This window comes from Balaenoptera ricei, chromosome 5, assembly GCF_028023285.1.
Source record: "Balaenoptera ricei isolate mBalRic1 chromosome 5, mBalRic1.hap2, whole genome shotgun sequence".
NCBI lineage: Eukaryota > Metazoa > Chordata > Mammalia > Artiodactyla > Balaenopteridae > Balaenoptera > Balaenoptera ricei.
In genome coordinates, this window is record NC_082643.1 from 142,555,265 (window position 1) to 142,563,560 (window position 8,296).

At 53.3% G+C, this 8,296-nt stretch overlaps 1 pseudogene; it reads right to left on the bottom strand.

Annotated features, from left to right (window-relative positions):
• Positions 1-7,438: 7,438 nt before the first annotated feature.
• Positions 7,439-7,534, bottom strand: LOC132366845 (U6 spliceosomal RNA; annotated as a pseudogene).
• Positions 7,535-8,296: the final 762 nt, after the last annotated feature.

Consider the following 8,296-nt stretch of genomic DNA (forward strand, 5'->3'; position numbering starts at 1 on the left):
CTGACACATTTACTTGCAGAACTGAAGTGGCGGTAAAGGCTTCTTTTCCCATCAATGTCAAAGAGGTCTTTCTTCTCTTAAAACCTCGGCGGCAGCCTGAGGGCCCCGCTGTCCTCAGAGGCACAGTTCGGCTCCTGGGTGCTCTCCTGGGGAAGTGGGGGGGGTGGATGTCTGTGCCACAGACAGACGCAGAAGGGGCCTCCTGCCTTTTCTGAACGGTCCGCCGCTGGCTGGGCCCGTCTGGGGTGTCACCTGGACAGCGGGGATTTGGAAGCTGCCCGGATTTTTTGGAGTTTTTTTTGGCCACGCCGCGCAGCATGTGGGATCTTAGTTCCCTGACCAGGGATTGAACCCTTGTCCCCTGCAGTGGGAGCGCGGAGTCTTAACCACTGGACCACCAGGGAAGCCCCAGAAGCTGCCCAGGTTTAGCTGAAAGAGAAAAGCACAAAAATAAGGTGCCGAGGGGGCCGGGGTGCTGCAGGGCCACGGGTCGGGGGGGCGAGACGGGAAGGTGGCCGCGAGGGACGTGGTGGTGGTGGTGTCAGGACGTCTGGAGAGCCCCCAGGATGGCTCTTCGGCGGGGGCTGGAGGAGGGGACCCTGGCCCAGCCGAGGCTGCTGTAGGGCCCAGGCGGGGAAGCGCGGGAGAGAGTCGGCGACGGCACGGGCAGCGCTGTGTGCAGGAGGGAGCCCAGCCGGGCCCAGCCCCGGGGGACCCTGGGCAGGTGGCGGGCGGGCAGGGGAGGGCTCCCCACATCCCTGTGCAGCTGGGCTGGCCGTGGCTCTCCAGGCCGAGCACGCCTGCGTCGCCCCAAGCTGCTCGGGGTCAGCCTGCAGGCCTGGGCGGCCGCGGAGGGGCGTCTTGGAGGCCCAGGTGAGACCGCTGCTCCCAGCCTCCTGACCTCTTCCCGGTGAGTGCCTTGTGACCCCCATGCTGGTTGCCCCCAGATAGTAAATACCTTGGATTTGGAGGGTCACATACAGTCTTCTCCCCGCAGAAGTGGAAAATCCATCTGAGTTTTCTCGGCTAGTCACCGTTCAGGGGTCGCTTGCTGATGCCTGAATTCGGGGAATTAAAGGATAAAGTCAAAGAAAGAAGAAGGAAAGCGATAGTAAAATAAGAGCAGAAACGAAGGAAGCGGACAGAGCCAGAGCGAGGAGGCTTGGAGTCTTGCCTCTGATGGACTCAGGTGATGGGCCGAGCGGGACGGAGCCCAGAGGGACAGTCAGGGGCGACAAGAGGACAAAGCCTGAGGGCAGCAGGGACCCTGACGATGGTGAGAGGGCGAGGTGGGCGGCGGGGAGGAAACGGCAAATTCCCGGGAAAATAGTGCAGAAACTGGTGCCGGAAGTCAGAACCCAGGGGTAGTCCTGCAACCACTGAACAAAACGGGCCGTGGCTCAACATCTTCCTGCAAAGACCACACCCACCCCAGACGACTTTGGGCAAATCCTACAAAATACACAAGATGGAGGAGATTCCAGTTGGAGAAGACACGCCCCCGAGAATCGAGTGTGGCCAGGGAGACCCTGACATGACGGCGTGGAGGGACGGTGGGGGTGGGGTGGAGCTCAGCGGTGGTCAGGGTCAAGGGTCAGAGTGGTCAGGGTCGAGGGCAAGCAGGGTCCATCTCCTGGCCTCCACCCCAGGCCTCCGGACAGCAGGGAGAGGGCCCTTGTCCCCTCACAGGGGCCACCAGCCCGTAGACGCCAAGCCCCTCCTCCCTTTCCCCGGGCCCCCTGACCTTGACCCCCTCCCCCGACCAGTGCTCAGCTGGGCCCCCCTCCCGAGGTGCCCGCAGCCCATGGACTTCCTGACTGGGGGCCTCTGCCCTGGTGTCGAGTGGGAGGGGAAGGGACTGCCCATCATGTACCTTTTTCTACTTTTCTGCAGCTGTGGATATAGCTTTTAAAAACCTATTTAAGTTGATTTTGGTAATTTATATTGTCTTAGAATGTTGTCAGTTTCATCAAGAATATCCCATGTACTAACCTGTCACTTTTAATCCCGGCTCTCTGGTCCCCTCTTCTGGGCCCACACGGCGTCTGGGTTCTTTCGCTCTGTTGATTAGCCCGGTCAGACGTTTGTTTATTTTATTTATTTATTTTGAGGAACCAGCGCTTGGATTTACTGATGAGTTCCCCCATTTTTCTTGTTTCCAATTCATTAATTCGCCTTTATCTGTACTCCTCGCTCCTGCCTCCCGTGGATTTACTTTATTGTTCTGTTTTCCCTCCTTGTGTCGAATGTTTAGTTCATTTATTTTCAGTCTCTCTCACCCAGTAATAAAAACATTTAAGGTTGTGAATTCTCTGACAACCCCTCCTGAAGCTGGCCCCGGGGATGTGCAGTCTCTCTCCCAACACTTGTAAAATCGTCTGTCACAGCAACTTTCATTTGCTCTCTGACCTAGGAGTTATTTAGGAGCGTAGCTTTGAATTTCCAAATCATCTGGCTTCTTTTTTAGATCCTTTTAGCAATTTTTAGTTTCACTGCATTGGTTTAAATAATGAGGCCTATAAATGTTTCACCGTTTGGAATGTGGTGAGGCATGCGTGCATGGTGTGCATGTGTGTACCTACGTGCACACATATGCAAATGTGCACACCCACGTGCCCACACATGAACCTGCGTGCACCTGCACGTGTGCACCTGTGGGCCCACATGTGTGTATGTGCACGCATGGGTTTGTGTGCCTGCCCTTGTATGGCCATATACATGTGTAATGTGTGTGTGCATGCACGGGTGTGTGTATGCTCGTGTGGGGCTGTGCCCACCTGCGTGTGTGTGCATGCACACGTGTGGGGAATGTCCTGCGGTTTCTGGCCGGGCGAGGGCTGTCCAGTCAAGGGCGTCCAGGAGGGGACTCAGGCCTCGTCCACCTTCCAGTTTTGTCCACCCGGTCCTGGGTCACTGGCTGAGGTCTGGGCGCTGGAGCTGGGTTCCCCAGATGCTCACGGCGACATCCCTGATCTCGCGCCCCTTGGTGGGTCTCGACGGCCAGGACTGCTTGTTAACAGGCTGAAAAGACACCTTGGAGGCCCCCCAGCGGGCGGCCTGGGAAGGGCTTGTTGGGGATCCTTGTGCTGGTGGCAGAGGGTGGGGCTCGTCCTGTGGCCCCAGGTCCTCCCTCCACCCCCGAAGACAAGAAGCAGAGCGCGGGGAAGACCCGGGAGATTCACAGAAAGTCCAATTTTATTCCTAGTTTGCTAATGATAAAAAATCATGAACGAATGTTGAATTTTCGTTTATTCGTCTGTTGAGATGATCATACGATGTTTCTCCTTTAATCTGTACATGAGTTTTCTAGGGCTGCTGCAACAAATACCACAGGCTGGGGAGGGTGGTGCGTTGGAGGGCCTCAGACAACAGGCATTTGCTCCCCACGGTCCTGGGGGCTGCAAGTCCCATTTCAGGGTGTGCGCGGGGCTGGGTCCTCCTGAGGCGGCCTCTCCTGGGCGTGCAGACGGCCATCTCCTCCCTGTGTCCTCACATGGTCGTCCCTCTGTGTGTGTCTGTGTTCTAATCTCCTCCTCCTATAAGGACACCAGTCAGATTGGATCAGGGCCCACCCTTGGGACCTCATTTTACATTATTCACCTCTTTAAAGACCCTGTCTCCAATTTTTTTTTTTATTGTGGTAAAATACATATAACATAACATTTACCACGTTAACCATTAAAAAAATTTTTTTTATTGGGATATAGTTGATTTACAATGTTGTATTAGTTTCAGGTGTCCAGCAAAGTGAATCGGTTATACCTATACATATATCCACTCTTTTTTAGATTCTTTCCCCATATAGGCCATTACAGAGTATTGTGTAGAGTTCCCCATGCTCTACAGTAGGTCCTTATGAGTTACCTATTTTATATATAGTAGTGTGTCTATGCCCATCCCAGTCTCCCAATTTATCCCTCCCCCCCTTACCCCCTGGTAACCATAAGTTTGTTTTCTACATCCATGACTCTACTCCTGTTTTTAAGTGCACAGTTCAGTGGCATTACGTACATTCACGTTGCTGTGAAGCCGTCACCATCCTTCTCCAGAACTTTTCCATCTTCCCAAACTGAGCTCTGCACCCATTAAACACTAACCTTCCGTCCCCCTCCCCCGGCCCCCCCTCATCTGCTTTCTGTCTCTATGGATTTGACTCCTGTAGGGACTCATATAAGTGGAATCACACAGTATTTTTTTTTTTTAACTGACTTATGTCACTTAAATGTCCTCAAGGTTCATCCATGTTGTAGCAGGTGTCAGAATCTCCTTCATTTTTAAGGCTGAATAACATTCCACTGTGTGGATGGGCGCTTGGGTTGCGTCTACCTCTTGCCGTTGTGAATAACGCTGCTATGAACATGGGGGTACAAATACCCCACTGAGACCCTGCTTTCAGTTCTTTTGAGTGTGTGACCAGAAATGGAATTGCTGGGTCCAGTGGTGACTGTTTAGTTTTTTGAGGAACCTCCACACTGTTCTCCAGCAGCTGCGCCACTTCACATTCCGCCAGCCTTGCACAGGGCTCCAGTTTCTCCACATCCTGGCTGACGCTTGTTGTTTTCTGTTGTTTTGGATAGTAGCCATCCTCATGGGGTGAGGTGGTGCCTGTGGAGTTTGTTTGTTTTCTGTTATGTTGTATTTAACTTACCTGCATCATAGTAGGAAATTTGCTGGAAGTTTATGGCCTGACATATGGCCAATTTTTGTAGATATTCCACCTGTGCTTGAAAAGAATATATATTCTGAACGTGTAGCGTTCCATATATGTCTGTGAGATCTAGGTTTATTGTACAAATCTTTATCCTTATTGAATTTTTTTGTCTACCTGATATATCAAGTATTGATAGCTGTGTTAGATTCTATGATGGCCAAATTGTCTATTTCTCCTTGTAGTTTTGTAGGCGCATTCACGTTTAGAATTATATATTTCTGTTGAGTTGAATCTTTTGTGGTTGCAAGTTAACCCTCTTTGTCTCTACTGATAATTTTGATTAAATTCTATTTTGTGTAATGTTAAAATAGCTATAATGCCTTTCTTTTGGTCGCCATGTTTACCATTTTTGATGCCCTTCATTCCTTCCAGCAGATCTGAGTTTCCACTGGGTATCATTTGTCTGCAGCCTGAAAACCCCCCTTTAGCATGTATTGTAATTGGGTATGATGGCTCAGCTTTCATTTATCTGAAAATATCTTCATTTCGCCTTAATTTTTGAAGGATAGTTTTGCCACACATGGAATTCTAGTTTGTCTCGTTCCTTCTTTAAAGAAACAATTCCATTGTCTTCGGGCTTGCATAGTTTTTGGTGAGAGGTCAGAAGTGATTTTATTGTTGAATCCCTGTAAGTGATGTGTCTTTTTTTTTTTTTTTTTCTGGTAGTGTTTGAGATTTTCTCTTTAGTTTTGGTTTTCAGCAGTTGGCCACATCTAGGAATGGTTTTTCTTTGTATTTATCTTACATGGTTGCCGCTGTTTCAGCCAGCTTCTGAACTCAGTGGGTTGTTAGATTTTTTTTCTGTAGTCTTCTGTCTTCTGCCCTCTGGGCCTCCAGCTCCACGCCTGTTAGACACTTGATAGTTTGGACTGTTGACCGAGCCCGCTGACCCCCCACCATGCCAGACAGGTGCCCACCCCGGGTGCCCGTGAGGAGAGGCTCGTCTCTCTGTGCAACTCAATTCTTCAGGCCGCCCTGCAGGTGCTGCTTTTCCCGCATCCCTGGCTTTAATGTGATGAGTTTTCTTGTCGGGAGCTGAGGGTTTCGACATCCTCTGCATTCTGACCAGAAGCGGACGTCACTGGGTGTATATTTTTACATCCTTTTGTGTTAAATCTTTCAGTAGCCTTGTATGTTAGGTCTTTGGTGAACAGACCAGAGTGGTTTTCTTAATCCCACCTCCAGCTTTACCTGGAGAAGTAGGCGTTTTTTCACTTATTGTAAGTCTTCTGTCACTGGATTCTGTGGCTTCTCTCTCTCCTGGTCGTGACGTTATGAGTTCTGTTTCTGCTCTGTAAGTGGGTGCCCCGCCGTCACAGTGAGCTTCCTCACCTCGCAAAGTCTGAAGCTCACCCAGGTCTTTGCCTCCCCCCAGCACCAGCACCTTGGTCACTTTAATTCCGGCCCTGCCCTCTTGGCTTTCTGTCCTCTTCTTGTGCACGGGCAGCCTCGTTTTACCCACAGGACGTTGACAGTCCTGTCATGTGCCGTCAGTGGCTCTGGGTGTCCCCACATACGTCCCACCCCGATGGCTCTTCCTTGCCCTTTGCACAGCACACGTTTCCTCGGGTCACCCTCGGTCCTGCCGCCGGGGCTTCGCCAAGGAGACTTGCGAGCGGCCGGCTTCCCTCGGCGGGCCAGCTAGCCACAACACACCCACCATCTGCGGAGCCTGATGGAAGGGTGGGTGCGGCCCACGGTCGGCGTGAACCCAGGAGGCGGGGGTCATGGGCTGTCTCAGAGGCCGCTCTCTGCTCAGTTAATGCCCTTTCAGCTCAGGGGAACTTTCTCTGGGTCCTGCATGTGCCTCGTGCTGGGACCCCTCCCCAGGGAGCTCCCCTTCAGCTGGGAACTCGCTCCCGGAACAAGAAACCACAGTGACAGATGACAAATGAGACCCCACGGCATTGCAGGGAGAGAGTGTGCTGCGGCACCTAGGATGAACACCAGCCCTGCCGCTCCCGGGGCGAGACCTGGGACGTGTGGGGTGACAGAGACGCTTGCTGTGGGTGCCGCCGCGCGGGAGGGTCATGTCGTCCGCACCTGCGCAGCCAGGAGCTCCCCGGGGCGAGACCTGGGACGTGTGGGGTGACAGAGATGCTTGCTGTGGGTGCCGCCGTGCGGGAGGGTCATGTCGTCCGCACCTGCGCTGCCAGGAGCTCCCTGGGGTGAGGCTGTGGGGAGCCCGGGCGGGCACAGGTGGGCGGGCACAGGTGAGGGGGCTGGAGGGGAGCTGGGGCCAGGCAGATGCAGCGGCCACAGGACCAAAGCCTTCCCTCTCCGGTATTATTATTTTAAAAGTCTTACACGATTAATTGCAAACATCTTTTTATTGTTAGTGTATGAGATTTATTGATTTAGGTATTAATTTCATATATTACTATACATCCAAGTTATCTCATTGTCTTTTTTCTTTTCTTTTTTTTTTTAAAATTAATTAATTTATTTATTTTTGGCTGTGTTGGGTCTTCGTTTCTGTGCGAGGGCTTCCTCTAGTTGCGGCGAGCAGGGGCCACTCTTCATCGCGGCGCGCGGGCCTCTCACTATCATGGCCTCTCTTGCTGCGGAGCACAGGCTCCAGACGCGCAGGCTCAGTAGTTGTGGCTCACGGGCCCAGTTGCTCCACGGCATGTGGGATCTTCCCAGACCAGGGCTCGAACCCGTGTCCCCTGCATTAGCAGGCAGATTCTCAACCACTGCGCCACCAAGGAAGCCCTCTTTTTTCTTTTAAATATGGAACGCTTCACAAATTTGCGAGTCATTCTTGCACAGGGGCCATGCTAATCGTCTCTGTATCCTTCCAATCTAATTGTCTTTTTAAAACTTGCTTTGAGGTGAAATTCACACGACATAAAATTAACCAGTTTAAAGTGGCAGTTACTAGATCGACAGGGTTGTGCAGGCACCATCTCCATCCAGTTCCGAGGCATTTCACCCCGTGGCCCCAGAGAAACCCCCTACCCTTGGCCATCACCCCACCAGCCTGCTCTGTTTCGGTGGATTTACCTATTCTGGACATTTCACGGAAATGGAATCGTACATCAGGGCCCTTCGTGCGGGAGAGGAAGAGACCTCGGGAGGCGGGGGATGGGTTCTGGGCTGAGCGTCCCCACGTGATCAAGGCTCAGCAACCGGCAGCCCTCGGGCCAAACCCAGCGTCTGGTTGTTTCCGAAGCGCAGCGCATCAGGCGGCAGAGGTGAGCAGGGGCGGCAGAGGCGGTCGGGCCCGCAAGAGGGAAATGCCGCCTCTGGCGCTTCGTGGAATCTGCGGACCCCGCGGTCAGTGCCCAGTTCTCCCAGCCACCCAGCCCCGCCGCCGACGCCTGGCTGGATGCGTGGCCGCCGCTGGCCTGGAGGTGGTGCTCGCCGTCGACAGAAGGACACAGGGTGCTGGGCCGGGGTCGGGAGGTCCGGGGCCCGGCCTGGAGCTGCAGTGTGTCCCCCGGGAGCCCCAGTTCTTTGGGCCCCAGCGTAGCATCTGTCCAATGGGGATTGGCGCCCATTCTCCTGGCTTCCTGGGAGTGCGGCCAGACTGCTGTGCGCCCGCCTCGTGGGTGCAGCTCGGCTCAGGGCGGCTGGCAGGGG